The following is a 19,360-nucleotide window of genomic DNA, read 5'->3' as shown; positions in this document are numbered from 1 at the left end:
TGCATACGCAGTGAGGCTGGCGTAAAAGCTGACATATATATTATTTTTTTTCCTCTGGGCATGGATGTATGTCCTGGATTAAAGCAGCCAAATTTCAACCCGTGTTACTCGGCAAAATGGAAGCTGTAATGAAGGACCTCTTGGAATCTAACCTGCAACAGCGGGAGGCTAATAAGCAGCAGCAAGAAACAAACCAGCTGCTGCTGCAACACGTGATGGCTCTACAGACGCAGGGCATCCCAGACCCTGAGTGTTCACGATGCCCAGAAAGCGGTTTGTACAGCGATACCTGGCGGTATTTGAGAAAGTGGCCATAAGGGAGAATCTACCCCAAGACCAGTAGGCTGAGGTCGTCGCTCGGTTCCTGGTATCCGAGTCCCAGAAGGTGTATTTCGACTTACCGGACGAGCAAGCGGCCGATTACCAGAAAGTCAAGGGTGAGATCCTGGCGAGGCTCGAGGGGAATGTGTTGGTCCGGGCCCAGATGGTGCACCAGTGGGAGTTTAACCCGGCTGAGCCGGCGAGACCCCAATATTATGATTTATTCCACCTTTTGCAAAAATGGCTACAACCGGATATGCTGGACCGTATTTTAGCTGATATGTTCTGGAGGCCGTTGCCATACACTCTTCAACATTGGATTGGCCAGGTGTCTCCTGTTAATACCCTTGAGATGGTGGACCTGGTTGAACGATATGAGAGTACCAGGAAACTAAAGGGGGGCTCTTTTGGGAAGGGGGCAGTTAAACCCGGAAAATCCCCACCCCAGACCTGGAGACTGGAGGTGAAAAAGCCTGCCCAGGAGATACCCACTGCGGACCTGGCTCCGATGATTTGTTGGCGGTGTCTTGAGCTTGGTCACGTAAAGGCTGACTTGACTTTCCTCATATGGTTGAGACCATGGACACTAACTATGGCTACCGTCGGTCGCTATATGCCAGGAAGCTGTGTGCAACAGGTACCATTGAGTCTCTTGATAATAATCACCTATGCCTGGTGGAAGTGGGAGACACCCCAGCGGTGGCTCTGCTGGACCCGGGGAGTCTGGTGACCCTGGTGCAACCCGCTGAGTTTACTGGCCGGGAAGTTGAGGTAATGTGCATACATGGTGACTTAAAAGACTACCCCACCGCTCTGGTGTCTTTAACCACGGTTGCCGGCAGATTCATGAAGTGACCGTCGCCACAAATCTACACTATGAACTAATAATAGGAAGAGACCTCCTGTGCTTCCCGAAACTATAGCCAGCTATGAGACTTACCGGTCCCCAAGTCAGGGATAAGTCCAGTGGATTGGACTCGCTCAGGTGGGAGGCCAGAACCCTGGGAAACTCGACGCCGAAGGGCCAGCGGTAGGGGGACCGCCACTTTGGTAGATAAGGGGGGAACAACCCCGCTGAATGTGATGGTTGGGGAGGTGGAGGATTTGGCAGACTTGATTGTCTCTGGTGATAATTTCAGTACAGCACAACACAGGGACCCGACATTATCCCGATCCCGAGAACTACAACAACCGGGGTGAGAATGTTGAACATTTGGTGGTGCCCAAGGCTTATCACAAACTGGTACTAGATCTAGCACACCAACAACATGTTCTCAGGGGTCATCTGGGATTGCAGAAAACACAGGACCGTATACTACACTGATTTTACTGGCCCAGTGTGTTTAGAGAGGTGGAAGAGTTTTGTAAGTCTTGCCTGACCTTTCAGATAACTAGCCCCCAGCCCCATTTCCGTAGTCCCTTAGTACCTCTCCCGATCATCGAGGTCCCGTTTAAAAGAATCTCTAAGGATCTCATAGGACCAGTACCAAAGTCCGCTAGAGGACACCAACACATTGCGGATGTGCTAGCGGCCATCTAGCAACCCATGCCCTCAGCTCTATACACAAAATCCTGGTGACAGGTTCCTTTTAAGTTCTCGGTAGAACACAGAGCAGGCCGGTTGCAGGGAAACGCGGATGCCCTGTCCCGGGTGCACTCAAGGTTGAACAAAGGAAGAGGGGTATGTCTCTGTGCTATAGTCATAAGTGTCTTGGTTATTTTGTAAAACACTGTTTTAGTAGCATGGAATAGCCACAAGAAAAAAATCCTTCAACTGCTGAGCAATGAAGATTACATTATTTCTGAAAAAAATCACGTGTTTATAAATTGTTTTTTTTTTTATTTCCAGCGTAAATGATAAACTTAACTTCATCTTCTTGTGATCTTCTTGACAGCATCCATTGGTAACCGATAGCTTCTGTATGCGTGGGAATAAGTAGGATATTGGTTACCAACTGATACTGTCACACTTCTCTTTGCATACTTTCTGCAGCATGTGGATAACATTTATTTAAAATTTCATCCACTTTAATGCTACTGGTAATGATGCAGATTTTCTGCATTTAGTTCCACTGCACAAAATCTACAGTGTTTATGCTAAGTCTGGCCATACCCTTAGTGATCAGTACATGCACTGTATAGTGACTCGTGTGTATTGCTACCACAAGCTGCATATATGTAAATCATGACAATATTCATACCACGTGGCTTTTGTCCCCGTGGCCTGCGAATTACTGCGTACATGCCTACACACGATGACACATGTCAAGAACAACACTCCAACTGGGTGAAGAATGCATCTTTTCAGCTTTGACTTGATGGGGCATATGGCCGGCACTGCAATGGAGGCATGTGGTGGTACTGCTGAGAGAGCATTTGGCTGGCAGTCTAACTGTATGGCTCCTGTACACCCCTTGCACTGACCCCAGTCACATTTCTAGATGTACCCCACCATGCAGTCATAGGCATATCGGACTAATATTACAATGCTGGGACATTTGTATAATACAGTACAGAGTTAATGTGCAAAGTGCATTATGATGTTACACTCAAAAACTTATCCTGCTGGTCATTGAACTAACCTTTAACCGTTGCTGCTCAGCCTAGTATCTTTAATGTTTGCCACTGAACTGACCACAAAATGTCAAGGTTCTCCCAGAGGCAAAAGTTCACCCAAATTGTCATGGAGGCAAGGTCTCTGACAAGAAGCCATTTCTCTGTCCACACTTTTATATACACAGATTACTACTGTGGTTGGTGATGAATTGTAAGAAGCTGATCGGAAATCTATATTTTCTTATAATTGTAGGTCTACATTATTGTAAGCAGAACCAAAACATGGAAGGTAAGTGCAGTACTTGCTATTAGACTACTCCTTAGAAAGATTTGGCAATCTAGCTAATTGCAATAAAAAGTTTTGCCATAATTGTGTAAAATGAATGGTCAACATTTTTGTAATAATCAAAATTAATTTTGAATGCTTGACATTTTATTACACTTTATGATTGTTGTTTCAGGTTTTTCATCATCTCTATTACCTGAATATGAAATGCTGAGTAGACAATGTTAGTGAAAGTAGACAGTACAAAGTGGAGACTGTTGTGGTATCATATATTGAAGACATATATGTGCAGGTAATGATCTCTTGTATGTTATAGTAAGTTGACTGTTACAGTTCTTGTAGGCTGAGAAGAGGGTGGATTGATCCTTAAAGAACCATTCTAGTAGGCCCTCATAACTCATACAGATATACAATGCTGCTTACTAAAGAAAGTGCGCATGTACTTTGGGAACATTTTTAATATGTCATAGAGCAATATTGAACGTTTTGATCGGTGGGAGCTCAACTGCTGAGATCCTTGCTGATGGCTAGATGTTGGAGAGAAGTGCTCACATAGTGTGCTCTCTCCTTGCTGAAGGATACTTTGCATTCAATCCATCTCAATTCCATCTCCTGCAGGGAGGAGAGAGAGGGAGCTATGTGAGCACTTTTCTCTCCTCGTTTTAGCGCTCAGTTGAGGTCCCAGCACTTCAACCCTCACCAATCGTAACTTTTAATATTTCACTATGACATATCAAAAGTTTTCCCAAAGTACATGGACACTTTTTGGAACATAACTACAATGCAGAGTTATTGTGGAAAACTGGGGTTGTCTCACTTCAGCAAATGCCATTTATCATGTAGACAAATTTAATACAAAGCACTTACTAATGTATTGTGATTGTCCACACACATCGTACAGCACATTGTACATTGCTTGGTTCCAGGGGTTACGGCCACTGCTGCTGTGCAGATATGAGGTGGCTGGGACAGGAGCTGCTGAGCATGTGTGCCTATGTGGACTCCCATTGGCCCGGCCACCAGAGAGGCCTGCGCTTTTTCCTATTGTGTGAGCACGACCACCACTCCTGGATTGCAGGGTGGTCATAAACCCTGGGTACGAACATTGTATAATGTGATGGAAAAATTAATCAAGCCAGCAAAGGCTGGCAATATAGACAATCACAGTACATTAGTAAGTGCTGGTATTAACTATGTCTACATGAATTCAATGACTCAAATTCCTGTAAGACATAGAAAAAGGTAAGACATGGTGGCTGGCTGGCATTGTTTTGTGAACACTGACTGGTAGAAGATAAAAAAATAACATTTAATTATAATACTTTCAGTTTTTTCGGCCTCCTGCACACGACAGTAGGTGTCCCGTTGCCATATTGCGGACCGCATTTGCGGATCCGCATCACATGGGCACCATTCCGTCTGCATTCCGCATCACGGATGCGGACCAATTCACTTCAATGGGTCCGCAAATCCAGAGATGCGGAATAGTGTGGAACGGAAGCACGGAGTGGGGTTTCGTCCCGTGCTTCCGTTCCGCAAAAACATAGAACATATCCTATCTTTTTGCGGAACGGGCGGATCGCGGACCCATTAAAGTGAATGGGTCCGCGATCTGCTGCGGCTGCCCCACAGTCAGTGTTCCTGCATTTTGAAAGCCGCGCCACGGGGCACACACATTCATTCGTGTGCAGAAGGACTTATGGTGTTCTAACTAAAGGCAGCAATTAGTGATCCCCGTGACCCTCTTAGCCAAACTGTGGGTCACTTTCTTTAATTATCTTAGCAGTTTTGCTTAAATCTTGTATTGAACCGCTCCAGCACATTCCCATTAGTCCTGATATTCATGAGCACCTGGCTTTCCTTGGCCACCTGCTGCTGATTGCAGTAGGAAGGAAACTGTCAATCAATGGTATGGGGGCAGAGACTGGCAAAAACTCATGAATATGAATATTCATCATCATGCCCTACAGATGTTAGGAGTTAGGGCAACATACACCTGGTGACGGATTCCCTTTTTAACCTCTTCAGAACCAGGACAATTTTGTGGTGAAATATGCGACTGGAGCCCCGAATAGAGCCTCCTATACAGATGTGAAAAAGGCTTTTAATATGATAAATGGTGAATTTAGAATTTGTTATATTTGTGTGTTTTTCTTTTTAATTTGAAACAGTTTTTTGTCCCTTTAGGGAATGTGAATATGAGACGGCTCAATCACTTGCACAATACACAGCAATACTTTTTTTATTGCAGTTTATGGTGATTGTACCGGTCCAGTACCCTAAGACACTCAGAGGAAGGGTGTAACAGGACTCTTCATATAGATGGCCTGGGGAACCCACCTGTTTGTACGACCGCTCAGAACCTCATGAGTGCGTCTCACTGGGTAAAAGCAATCAGGAGGCAAGGCGTTATCTGGGGGATTAAATGGTCAGGTTTGAAGTTGTCTTGGATCTCAGCCACTGCACGCTGGTGTTGGCTACATAACACAGCTTGAAACTGAGAAAGCTACATATACTCCTTGCAAAGTGTGAGGTGCACTGACGGGTTACAGAATTAGCTTGAGAAGCGCTCCTAGAACTGCTTTATTGAAGACTGGCATCTGTTAAAACAAAAAATATGTGGAAAATTTTCTCTACTGTACAGTCATCAAATTAACACAAAAAAAAACCACAAGAAGAGTGTGTTTGGTCTTCCAGAAGACATAAGTTAGGTCAAACATATTACTGAAAGGTCATCTGTCAGCAGAATTGTACCTATGAAACTGGCTGACCGGTTACATCATGTGCACTTGGCAGTTGAAGGCATCTGTGCTGGTCCCATGTTCATATGTTCCTGCATTGTTGAGAAAAATGAAGTTTTAATATAGGCAAATGAGTCTCTAGGAGCAATGGGGTTGTGGCAAATTTTTGAGGTGACTGTCTTTTAATAACTTTGTCACAAATCTCGCCAACAACCATCTTTACTTTGTGTAACATAAAATATTACAGACTTAGTAAATATGGGCCTACGTATTTGTTATGAATTCATGGGTTTCTAGAGAAAATCTTGTTTCAACTGTCCCAAATGTTATGTTGAGGCTACTTATAGATACATGTATATGGCTATTCCAGCAATCAGATCCGCTGTCTGTTCCACTGCTTTTAACACCAGTGATCATTATGGCAGGCATGCCCCCAGTGGTCGGTGTGCCCACGGGCAGATTGGCCATAGACCTTACAGGGAAAATTTCTGGTGGGCGCTGCCCAAGCCCCCATCTCTGCCACTGGCTTGGTACATAATAAGCTATCAGTGGTAATTAACTCTGTGAGAATCATGTACCCGGCCAGCGACATGCCCTGCTGAATTCAACTATGCCCCACATCTCACCTCCTAAGCTCCATATCACAACTAGAAGAGGAGGAGAGAAAATGGCCACTATTAATGGCCAACTCAGAGGGACAGCTTTTGTTGCAATAAATTGTGTGGCCCTGTGGTATATGGCGCTTTGATAACCCCTCTTTTGTTGCCCCGCCTCCTGTCAATTTAGACCCTCCTACAACATGGGGAGTTTGAACTGTAAAATCTGGAGGGAGAGAGGGGTTAGAATTACATTGAAGGGTATAATCAGGCACCTCTACTTCATTGGTGTTACCCTAGAGCTGTGATGGCTAACCTCCGGCACTCCAGTTGTGGTAAAACTATGACTTCCAAGATGTACACTTGCTTGGCTGTTCTCAGAACTCCATAGAATGAATGGAGCATGCTGGGATTCGTAGTTTCACCACAGAGGTTAACCATCACTCCCTAGATTAAGGAGTGCTGTGGCCATATTAACAGTGGTGAAAGTAATGGAGTGGCACATTTGATCACCAGAAATGCCATCTATATCAGTAGATATGACATTACAAATAATGCAGCTAAAACAAGTTTTTACCCAGAAAATCCCTTTGATGGTTAATATAGCCAGGTCAAAAATTCCATACCAAGCTACAAAATTGACTGCCTCATATTAGTTAAATAGTACTGGGCTAAAAAAAAGTTGAATACAGTTCGAAAAAAAAGGGTGTTTCAAATAAGACGAACATTAAAGGTGTTATCCTCTAGTTTTTAAAATTCTCATTGGGACAGACAGGATGAAAACTCATATGGTAGAGGTCCCTCCATTCTGATGCTGTGGGTCCATTCCTCGGGGCTTCTGGTCCCTATTGGATTAGAAATGGAGATGTCACATCCACTGTTCACATGACTGCTCGGCCAATCACTGGCCTCAGCAGTCATGATCCAGTCAAGGCCAGTGATTGGCTGAGCAGTCATATAAACAATGGACATGGCATCATGCCCCAGGAACTGGATCAGCAGTACTGGAACAATGGAACCTTTACCACTTTAGTAATTCAAACAATCCCTTTAAGAAAATGTTACTACCAATGTACAAGAATGGCCAGTGAATGTCACCCCAAATCCTACACTTTAGGCGACCTCTTAGGCCTTATCTTTGCAATCCGTTCATTTGCTCTATGTTAGAATGATGTAGTAGGGTTACATCGTGTATCTACCAGCATAGAATATTGGCATGCCCCTGGATTGTCTTGTCTAACGTGATTAACCCATGATTGTCTCTATTTTATGTCATTTTATTGATGTATCCTAAGAATTGAATTGAACTGCATATGTACCTGGTATCAGATTAATATTTATCATGGGAGATGGATGGGAGGGATGTTGGAGTTTTCAACAAATACTATCTTATTTTAAAAAATAAAAGTCCTATAGTAACTTTTGTACTTGAGCATTGTGCCCTGAAATGACATGATTTCCCTTGGCTAATTACATTTTCATTGTTCTTATGATTATAATTTTAGCTTCTTACCTCTCCAGTGTTCCTGCACCCCTGTGGTCAGCACTAAGCTTGACTTGGATGTGTGCAGGCAACATTCCTTCCAGAATCCAAGAAACAAAGACACCATTTAGTGAATGTGTTCTTAACAAACTCATAAGACTTTAGCAGCAGTATTCTTTGACCACCCACCATAGTGTGACCCTATGAGCTAGAAATAGAACCAGAGCAGAGGTGGAAAACTCCTTATGCCACTGATATTATTAACACCTTTTTCAAGGTGGCAAATATTGGACAACTGTCAAGGAGGTTTACTACCCCCCCCCCCCCCCCTATAATAGTTAAATTCTTGCTCAGATTGAAATTTTCAGGTCAATATGGTGGCTGAATGATTATTACATCGCCACTAGGGGACTGTTCTCCTACAAAAGTCAACAGCAACTGTATACAGATGTGTACTGCATTCAAGCCAAAGCCAAGCCAATTGTAAGAAACGTAGACAGTGAGTACCCAACTGATTATATACACGTCCAATAAAGAATTCTATTGGTCAGTAAAAAATTGTATTATCACAAAATATTGGAAATGTACGGCTCAGTCTGCAGAATACATTCAAGAAAGGGAATACCCAGATTCTGAAAGTTTCATAATATGTATCAACTTGTCCTTGTTAGGGAAACTGCAATCACTGTCCAGACCACCGCTAGTGTGCAAAACCTGCTACCAGCCTTCTGAAACTGCAGTGGTCAAGGTGGATGTCAAGGTAAGTAACCAAAATGGGTAAACCTGCCACCAATGATATAACAATATTAACATATTCATTACTACAGAAAACACTTCCCAAAGTTGGTTGCATGGCAGGTGTCTAGGATTTCACCGAATACTTCCCTGTAATAGCAGCTGCACCGAGCAACCAGTATCAAGTATTATTACTCTGTATTATTACTGAGACTATGGATGCAGGACATTCTTCAGGATTTGTTACACCAGGTGCTAAGACCTCAATGCACTTTTTGGTATGAGTAGCCAGAACCCACGACTCTATAATGAACTTAACCTAAGTTATTGCGACTACTTGTGTTTGTTTCATATGCAGGGGTATCCTCCCATCAAAAGGACGGTCAGTTAACAGACTGCTGTGTACATGTTGAAAAAAAAAATTCACACTCGCCTGCTCCTTGCTGCTCCATTGCTCTTGCTCCGTTTAGCAGTCATCCAGCTCCGAACTTGTACATTTTCAGATGGACGGGGTCATGTACATCGCTGCAGCCAATTACATGTCACTGCTGAGGCCAGTTATTGGCTGCAGAGGTGCATTTGACCCAGTCCATTCAGAAGTTTACAGGGCACAGACCAGAAGTACACTGAAGGGAGCCAGGGGGCCGAACAGAGCAGCAGGGAGCAGATGAGTGTGTGTTTTTTCCAGCAGGTACAGGAGGCTAGGCTGACAGTTAAAGGGGTTGTACACTTTTTATTAAGTAATGGTCTATCCTCAAGATAGGCCATCGTTAGCTGATCTGGTATCCGACAACTAGCACCCCTGCTGAACAGCTGTTTGGCAATAGCTGCAGCTAGGGTGGCCACTTGCAGAGCCCCAAATAGGAGAACATCACACCCCGAAAAGGAGGACATCGTACCGGGGACAGTGGCGCACAATAGCTAAATACAATGAACTAGATGTACCAGGTTATACCAGCATGTTCCATATCACTATATACAAGCAGATGTATAACTTATACCAGCTGTACATTTATATACAGGAGATACCCAGGTTATACCCGCATGGTCCATATCACTATATACAAGAAGATGTATAACATATACCAGCTGTACATATATAATTATATACAGAAGATACCCAGGTTATACCCGCATGGTCCATATCACTATATACAAGAAGATGTATAACTTATACCAGCTGTACATATATAATTATATACAGGAGATACCCAGGTTATACCAGCATGGTCCATATCACTGTATACAAGAAGATGTATAACTTATACAAACTGTACATATATAATTATATACAGGAGATGCCCAGGTTAAACCAGCATGGTCCATATCACTATATACAAGAAGATGTATAACTTATACCAGCTGTACATATATAATTATATACAGAAGATACCCAGGTTATACCAGCATGGTCCATATCAGTATATACAAGAAGATGTATAACTTATACAAACTGTACATATATAATTATACACAGGAGATACCCAGGTTATACCAGCATGGTCCATATCACTGTATACTAGAAGATGTATAGCTTATACCAGCTGTACATATATAATTATACACAGGAGATACCCAGGTTATACCAGCATGGTCCATATCAGTATATACAAGAAGATGTATAACTTATACAAACTGTACATATATAATTATACACAGGAGATACCCAGGTTATACCAGCATGGTCCATATCACTGTATACTAGAAGATGTATAGCTTATACCAGCTGTACATATATAATTATACACAGGAGATACCCAGGTTATACCAGCATGGTCCATATCAGTATATACAAGAAGATGTATAACTTATACAAACTGTACATATATAATTATACACAGGAGATACCCAGGTTATACCAGCATGGTCCATATCACTGTATACTAGAAGATGTATAGCTTATACCAGCTGTACATATATAATTATATACAGGAGATGCCCAGGTTATACCAGCATGGTCCATATCACTATATACTAGAAGATGTATAGCTTATACCAGCTGTACATATATAATTATACACAGGAGATACCCAGGTTATACCAGCATGGTTCATATCACTATATACAAGAAGATGTATACCTTATACCAGCTGTACATATATAATTATATACAGGAGATACCCAGGTTATACCAGCATGGTTCATATCACTATATACAAGAAGATGTATAACTTATACCTGCTGTACATAAATGTTATATAGAGGAGATGCCCAGGTTATACCAGCATGGTTCATATCACTATATACAAGAAGATGTATAACTTATACCAGCTGTACATATATAATTATATACAGAAGATACCCAGGTTATACCAGCATGGTTCATATCACTATATACAAGAAGATGTATAACTTATACCTGCTGTACATAAATGTTATATAGAGGAGATGCCCAGGTTATACCAGCCCCTGCCCCCCATTCTCAGCGGGTTCGTCCAACAATACACTAATATTTATGGGGGCCTTAAAGGGGTTTTTGAGTTCTTTACTATTTCTGCAGTTATGTTTGCTTACAGCACATAAACCTGTCATTGCTGACATGAAGTATGGACTATTTAATCCCTTATTACAGACTACGTAAATGTTACAATTATAATTTTATTTAATTACACTACAATAATAATGTGCACATCAGCTCCTGCTAGACCTATTTACGTCAGTGAGGGACCTGTGTCCGGCTGCTTTTTCCATTATCACAAATCATCATCCATAAATCAGTATCTGCTCTTTAGGTGTTTTAGTAACCACAGTAATTATGAGAATAATCCAGTTTAGGATTCGTACTGTTTTGATTGTATCCTGGTATACACCACACCAAAACATCTTGTGAAAAAGTCTTTCTTTTAGGGACGTACAGGAAACATAATACTGTACTGTATACTGCTATACAATGAACAGGGAGGAGTGCCTATGTGGTGCTCTATTACAGAAGCAGCCTATGTCACCTTTTATGTATAACTACTGTAGAAAATGAGTGCAATAGCATTGTTTCTGCCATTACATACAACACCATGCAATGTAGAGTAATACAGTACATAAATGTAAGGGGTACAAGTTACAGTACAATACAATTGTGCTGATCTCCAGACAGTGCAGTACCCGAGTCACTGCAGTCAGTTTCAACACTCGGCACCCTAACAGACCACCCATCCGTCATGGCACAGATGGCAAATTGCTTTCTAATTTTCTCCAAACAGGTTCTGTGTTGGACCTGCCAAGAAGTGGACGCAATAAAACTGCCACAGATGAAGCAACAACAATGGCCATCCTGGCGTTCTTCAGCAAGAGCCCGCATCGTAGCGCCCAGCATCTGTCACAGGAGAGTGGGGTGAGTCAAACCACCATTGGCTGGCTACTGTTGCTGCATCATCTCAATGAGGAAGATCCCAATGGCGTGTTGAGTTTGTGGAATGGGTGTCACAGCAATTGCAACAGAACCCACAATTGGCAGGTCCAACATAGAACCTGTTTGGTGAAATTTGGCAAGCAATTTGGCTGAGCGCTTAAATCCAATAACTCGGGTACTGCGCTCCATAGAGATCAGCACAATCTTTGTCCACTCCTCGGGTTATAATCTCCTAGCCATATCTGGGTCTGAAACAAAGAGAAAATCGTTAATAACTTTGGCAAGAATAAAGGTACATCAAATTTATTTTCACATGCACCCCTTCCTATTTGAAAATATCGACTTGGTTCCAAGATGGCTGCTTTCAAAATGGCTCCCCTTATAGATTTACCCCCTTCATAGTAAAATTCCAGCTCACCTTTTGTTGAGAAAGTCCTTTGGTAGCAAAACAATAGTAAATGAAGTTCCAGCACTGCAAAGTAATTGTTGTGTCGCTAAAATTACAGCATGTGGATCAAACCTCACACTCCAACACCAGTTGACGCGTTTCAGACACTTAGTCCTTAGTCATAACTTTTACCCACTTCCCTTAGCAACATGCCACACACAGGATGATGTTCCCAAATATCATTTTCCATCTATTCAGATGTTGCCATTCTTTTGGACCATCATGTATATTAAAATAGAATGAACAACTGGGAAGGAGCTGGTCCTGTTTTCAGATTTCACAATGACTGTAGACGCGATCAACAGCAACCTCAAATTCTGGGTTCTGCGCCCATTGTTCTAATACTTTATGGTTACTTAATAGATGCCCTTTTAATAGCCAATTTTATCAAGACAGTGGAACTTTAACAGGCAGTGCAGTAATACAGCATAGTAATGTTATGAGAATCTTATTTTCTACCTTATTTGACAATTCACTTGCGCTGAGTAGTGTTTAAGCTTGGTGCGTTTGATTTAGACACCTTTGCAATGGTGCTGTCATCTGTCTGCATGTTGAGGAAATGTTCTTAAGGCCCCTTTCACACTAGCGTGTGTGCGCCATGGTCGTGCTGTGGCCAGCAAAATGCGGGCCGCAATGCACGAGTACAGTCCGTTGGGCAGCCGCAGCGGATCGCGGACAAATTCACTTGAATGGGTCCGCGATCTGTCCGTTCCGCAAAAAGATAGGACATGTTCTCCGTATAGCACTCCGTATGGCTTCCGTAGGGTTCCGTTCCATGCTTCTGTTCCGCACCATTACGCATTCCCGGATTTGCGGACCCATTGAAGTGGATGGGTCCGCATCCGTGATGCGGAATGCCCACGGAACGGCTGTGAGGTGGGGTCTCCATAAGTAGGACTTTACCAGCACATCCCACAGATGCTCAATGAAATTGAGATCTGGGGAATTTGGTGGTAAGACCTAAAACTATTTGCCATGTTCCTCAAACCATTCCTGATAAATGTTTGCAGTGTTCCAGGGCACACTAATCTGCTAAAAAGGGCCACTGCATTAGGAAATACAGCTTCCCTTAAGAGTTAAAATTGCTCTGCATGAATGTTTAGGTCTGTGGTACATGTCAAAGTAACACCCTCATGAATGCCAGGACGGTTTCCTGGCAGAACATTCCCTGAGGATCACACTGTACCTGCCGGCTTTCCTCCTTCCCATAATGCACCCTGGTGCCAGCACTTCCCCAGGTAAGTGATGCAGATGCAGCCAGCCATCCAAAAAATGAAAAATGATTAATCAGAAGAGGTTGTCTCCTGCTATTGCTCCATGCTCTGGTTCTGATACTCATGTACACAGTGCCCATAGTAGGCAGTCGAAAGGGGTCAGCATGGGCACTCTTGTTTATGGCTACCTAGTCCCATATGCAGCAAGCTGCAGTACACTGTAGGGGTCATGGGCGTAGGGATCATCATAGCAGCCATGGCAATGGCTATGGGGCCCAACGCCACTGGGGGCCCGGGCCGCCGGCTAAGGATTATTTTATTTTTTTATTCATGTAGCGTAGCTACAGGGGTAGCAGGCCCCTCTGGGACAGACAGAGAAAGCGCTATCTGCAGGGCCTGCAGGCTGTGGGCGGTGCGATAAGGCGCAGCCGGAGGCACAGAGGCATACCTGCAATGAGGAGATGGAGTTTTCCCGCTCCCAGTCTGGGCGGCAGTCCAACTGGCCGGAAGTGGAGGAGACGGAGCGTACAGCGAAGCTGCGTGCTGCTGGGCCTGGCAGCGCTGCTGGAGTGTGGGCATGCAGACGTTCAAGTGGCTGTGAGAAGAGGGTTGGCTGACTCTGGGACTGGTAAAACTTACTGTGGAGTCCTGGACCATTATATCTGGGGAGGAGGGGGAAGCAGCACCCTGGAGGTCTGGACCAGTACATTTAAGGAGAAGGGGGGAGCAGGACCCTGGAATTCTGGTCTGGACCATTATATAGGGGGGAAAAGGACACTGGAGGTCTGGACCATTATATCTGGGGAGGAGGGGGGAGTGGGATCCCCGAGGTCTGGACCATTATATCTGGGTAGGAGGGGGGAGCAGGACCCTGGAGGTCTGGACCATTATATTTAAGGAGAAGTGGGGGATCAGGACCATGGAGGTCTGGACCATTATATTTAAGGAGAAGGGGGAGCAGGATCCTGGAGGTCTAGACCATTATATAGGGGGGAACAGGACACTGGAGGTCTGGACCATTCTATTTAGGGGGAGCAGGACCCTGGAGGTCTGGACCATTATATTTAGGGAGGAGGGGGAAGCAGGACACTGGAGGTATGGACCATTCTATTTAGGGTAGAGCAGGACCCTGGAGGTCTGGACCATTATATAGGGAGGAGGGGGGAGCAGTACCCTGGAGGTCTGGACCATTATATTTAAGGAGAAGGGGGGAGCAGGACCGTGGAGGTCTGGACCATTATATAGGGGGAAACAGGACACTGGAGGTCTGGACCATTCTATTTAGGAGGGAGCAGGACCCTGGAGGTCTGGACCATTATATTTAGGGAGGAGGGGGAAGCAGGACCCTGGATGTCTGGACCATTATATAGGGAGGAGCAGGACCCTGGAGGTCTGGACCATTATATATTTGGAGTAGGGGGAAGCAGGATCCTGGAGGTCTAGACCATTATATATGGGGAGTAGGGGGAAGCAGGATCCTGTAGGTCTGGACCATTATATATGGGGAGTAGGGGGAAGCAGGACACTTGATGTCTGGACCATTATATCTGGGGACTGGCGGTGGAAGATTTAGGGTGGGAGATCTAGGAGGGGTTTGGGGATGTTGGGGTGGGAGGTCCTGGAAGGGTGTTTGGGTGGGAGCTCTGAAAGGGGTGGGGGTCTGAGAGGTATGTGGGGGTGGGAGATCCGGGAGAGGGGGGCCCATAAAAAAATGTTGTTATGGGGCCCAGTCATTTCTAGCTACGCCCCTGGTAGGGGTCATTTCCAAAGCTTTCTGGTATACAAAATTGCAAATTTTGTGCAATCTGAGGTGGCCCGACACAATTGCTATACTTTACTCCAGATAACTGGGGTAAATCTTAACTGAGACTGATGTCAGCGCCAAGCTTTTGTAGATTTCAGTTTGTGGTACACAGGTATCGTAGATTCAACAAAATTATTAAGAGGTCTGCACCCCCATATAAATGGGCCACATCTCCCTCAGTTTTTAATGAATGTCCGTCCCACTGACATGTTTCTATTATAACAAGTTTTAACCTTCTCAGCAATTTCTGCTACAGTAGCACTTCTGTGGGATCAGACTAGATGGGCTAACCTTTAGGCCCCTTTCACACGAGCGTGACGGATTGGCTCCGGATGCCTTTAGGGTGCGTTCAGTGAAACTTGCATCATTTTGCAAGCAAGTTCAGCCACTTTTTCAGCGCGCATGCAATGCGTTTTTCACGCGCGTGATAAAAACCGGAAGGTTTACAATCAATATCTTTTAGCAAACATCAGTGAAAAACTGCTTGCGGATGCAATGCGTTTTTCACTGAAGCCCCATTCACATCTATGGGGCATGGGCTGCGTGAAAAACGCAGAATATAGAACATGCTGCGTTTTTCACACAACGCAGAACTGATGCGTGAAAAAAATGCTCATGTACACAGTTCTATTGAAATGAATGGGTCAGGATTAAGTGCGGGTGCTATGCGTTCAAGTCAGGCATTGCACATGTGCGGAAAACTCAGTCGTGTGAAAGGGGCCTTAGGCCTCTTTCACACGGGCGTCACGGATTTGGGCCGGATAAGATGCGGGTGCGTCGCGGGAAAATGTGCAGTTTTTCCATGCAAGTGCAAAACATTTTAATGCATTTTGCACGCGCGTGAGAAAAATCGGCATGTTTGGTACCCAAACCCTTGATTGTATTATTTTCCCTTATAACATGGTTCTCTTATAACAGAATGCTTAGTAAAATAGGGCTGGAGGGGGTTAAAAAATAAATAAATAATTTTTAACTCATCCACTTGTTTGTGCAGCCCGGCTTCTCTTCTGTCTTCTTTCTTCAGGACCTGGGTAAAGGACCTTTGATGACATCACTGCGCTTATCACATGGTCCATCACATGATCCATCACCATGGCGATGGATCATGTGACGGACCATGTGATGAGCGCAGTGACATCTCCACAGGTCCTTTTCCTCCTGCACAACAAAGAAGAAGAAAGAAGAGAAGCCGGGCTGCGCGAACAAGTGGATTAAGGTGAGTTAAATTATTTTATTTTATTTTATTTTTTAACCCCTTCAGCCCTATTTTACTAAGCATTCTGTATTAAGAATACAATTATTTTCCCTTATAACCATGTTATAAGGGAAAATAATAATGTACGGGTCCCCGATCATCTCCTAGCAACCATGCGTGAAAATCGCACCGCATCCGCACTTGCTTGCGGATGCTTGCGATTTTCACACAGCCCCATTCACTTCTATGGGGCCTGCGTTGCGTGAAAAACGCACAAAATAGAGCATGCTGCGATTTTCACGCAACGCACAAGTGATGTGTGAAAATCACCGCTCATGTGCACAGCCCCATAGAAATGAATGGGTCAGGATTCAGTGTGGGTGCAATGCATTCACCTCACGCATTGCACCCGCGAGGAAATCTGGCCCGTGTGAAAGAGGCCTTACTCACCACGATCATCAGAGAGCCTTGGGTGCCCATGACCCTGTCACTGGTTTACCTGTTGTCTGTACACCAACCACTGGGTACACCTCACAACACTTGCCAGTTTAGAGATGTTGAGACCCAGTTCAGATCCTCACATATGTCTATTTTTCCTGCTTGCAACACATCAACTTCAAGAATATATTCCACCCCTTCACAGGTGTCATTGGTATGTATTTCATCAGTGGTTTTAGGCTGGATTCACATGTCCAGGTTTTTTTATGCAGTTTTTGAAGCCAAGGGAGGCAATTTTCCTCTTTTTGAATCCACTCCAGGCTATGGCTTAAAAAACTGCATCACAAAACCTGAACAATACACGGCCGAGATGTTATGGCTGATCTGTGTAGATGTTTCATGCATTTCATGTTTACATCCTAAAAAATGCAATACAAGTTTATTGTAATATACAAACTGAGGGTGTTACCCCACAATGCGTCTGACCGCATGCCGCCAAATCAGGCCCATTCGCAGCAACCAATAGTGATGAGCGGCAGCGGCAATATTCGAATTTGCTAATATTTGGGCGAATATGCGTCATCAATTCGAGAATTCGCAGAAACACTTGCAGTAACATTAGTTGTACACTGGTGGAACAAGTATAACTGCTTGTCTTCACCGACCTTTATCACAGAACCACTGTAGAAGGCTCTACATACCAGTATCTTTTTATGACGTGTTCTTCTCAATAAAAATAAATGTGGTTCCAGTCAAAATTATTTCTCTTCATGTAATGTTTGAAATACAAACTGATAAATATCCAAGGCTATATACATTCAGTAATAATTCATTAATTCATATGTTGTCCGGCAATACTACAAGAGATTAGCTGGACAGTTCATGAAATAGCTGGGACTGATAACAAATGTGGTTTGACTGAGATTGGTATGCACGATAGTAAATATATATTTGTACGTACTAATAAATAAGCTTTCGTTGGGTAAATTATTCCCTGACCTGAGTCTAAGCAATTATACACAAGACAAAGCAAAGCTACAAAAGGTAAATTTTTTGCACAAATGTCTGCTGTGTGTGAATATACCCAAACTCTGCTGCAAGCTAACCTCTTTGGCTGAAATTTTATTTAGGCGACAATTCTTCAGTAGATAACCTTGCCACCATTTTTTATTTGTGCAGTGTAATTTATCTCTTGCATTTACTGAGGGGCTGTAATCAGTTTTCATCACCTACAGGTGATAATTAATAGCTGGGGGTCCAGCCACTGGGACCCCTACTGAGCACAAGAATGGAGTCCCTTGTCCTCTCCCCATTTGAATGGAGCAGTGATCCCACATGTGCACCTACGCTCCATCCAAACTCTATGGAACTAAATGAGATAGCTGAGTACAGGGCTTGGCTTTCTTCAGCATGCATGCCTGACCTCCTCTCCATTTAAATGATGGATGAGAGTCCTGTTCTTCTGAGGGTCCATACAGTTGGAACCTCAGAGCAGACACTTATCACCTATACTGTGCTTATTATGGAAAATCCCTTTAAACATACAGTACATGCAACTTTTCTTGCTCCATAGCTTCATGCAATTGGTCTACTACAGCAAAGTTCTAGGCAATGGATGACACTATAGCCATGGAGGGTGGCCGCGCATACGCAGTGCACCCTTCCTCACTTTGCCGACTCAGTTTACGAGATAGGTGAAGATCCCAGAGGTGGACCTGTACCTATCAGTCAATGGGGGCATATACCAGTGATATGCCCCCATTGTTTAATATAGGAATAACTTTTTAAGGCCGAATGCACACGGCCGTGAGCGGTCCATTGAACCACGGGCTGGATTGCTGCTGAGAGCAGGAGCGCACAGCGTCATTGTTTGCTATGACGCCGTGCGCTCCCTGCTGCTGCCGCAACACAGTAATACACTGGTATGATCTATACCAGTGTATTACTGTACTGCGGTGGCAGCAGAGAGCACATGGCGTCATAGCAAACAATGACGCCGTGCGCTCCTGCTCTCAGCAGGAATCCAGCCCGTGGTTCCACGGACCGCTCACGGCCGTGATAAAAAGGCCGTGTGCATTCGGCCTAAATATTAGTTTATTATAAATATATTCCCAAATACCTTCTATTAGTTATATTGGCTCGTTTTGTCTAGGGAGCAATCACCAGGGGAAATAAAAGAGCCTCCATACTACTAGTA

General features: G+C 44.0%; 1 long non-coding RNA gene across 2 annotated transcripts in view; it reads left to right on the top strand.

Annotated features, from left to right (window-relative positions):
• Nucleotides 1-3,016: 3,016 nt before the first annotated feature.
• LOC122935832 overlaps nucleotides 3,017-19,360 on the top strand; it is a 30,041-nt gene continuing 13,697 nt past the window's right edge. The window contains exons 1-4 of one of the 2 annotated variants that reach the window (XR_006388831.1): nucleotides 3,017-3,166; nucleotides 3,339-3,455; nucleotides 8,655-8,743; nucleotides 11,916-12,046. This is a non-coding gene — a long non-coding RNA (uncharacterized LOC122935832). The remainder of the gene's footprint in view (nucleotides 3,167-3,338; nucleotides 3,456-8,654; nucleotides 8,744-11,915; nucleotides 12,047-19,360) is intronic. The other variant, XR_006388832.1, reaches the window with a different exon arrangement.

This window comes from Bufo gargarizans, chromosome 4 (genome assembly GCF_014858855.1).
Source record: "Bufo gargarizans isolate SCDJY-AF-19 chromosome 4, ASM1485885v1, whole genome shotgun sequence".
In the NCBI taxonomy this organism is placed as follows: Eukaryota; Metazoa; Chordata; class Amphibia; order Anura; family Bufonidae; genus Bufo; species Bufo gargarizans.
Note: the sequence above shows the minus strand (reverse complement) of the source record. Positions and strands in the feature narration are given on the sequence as shown.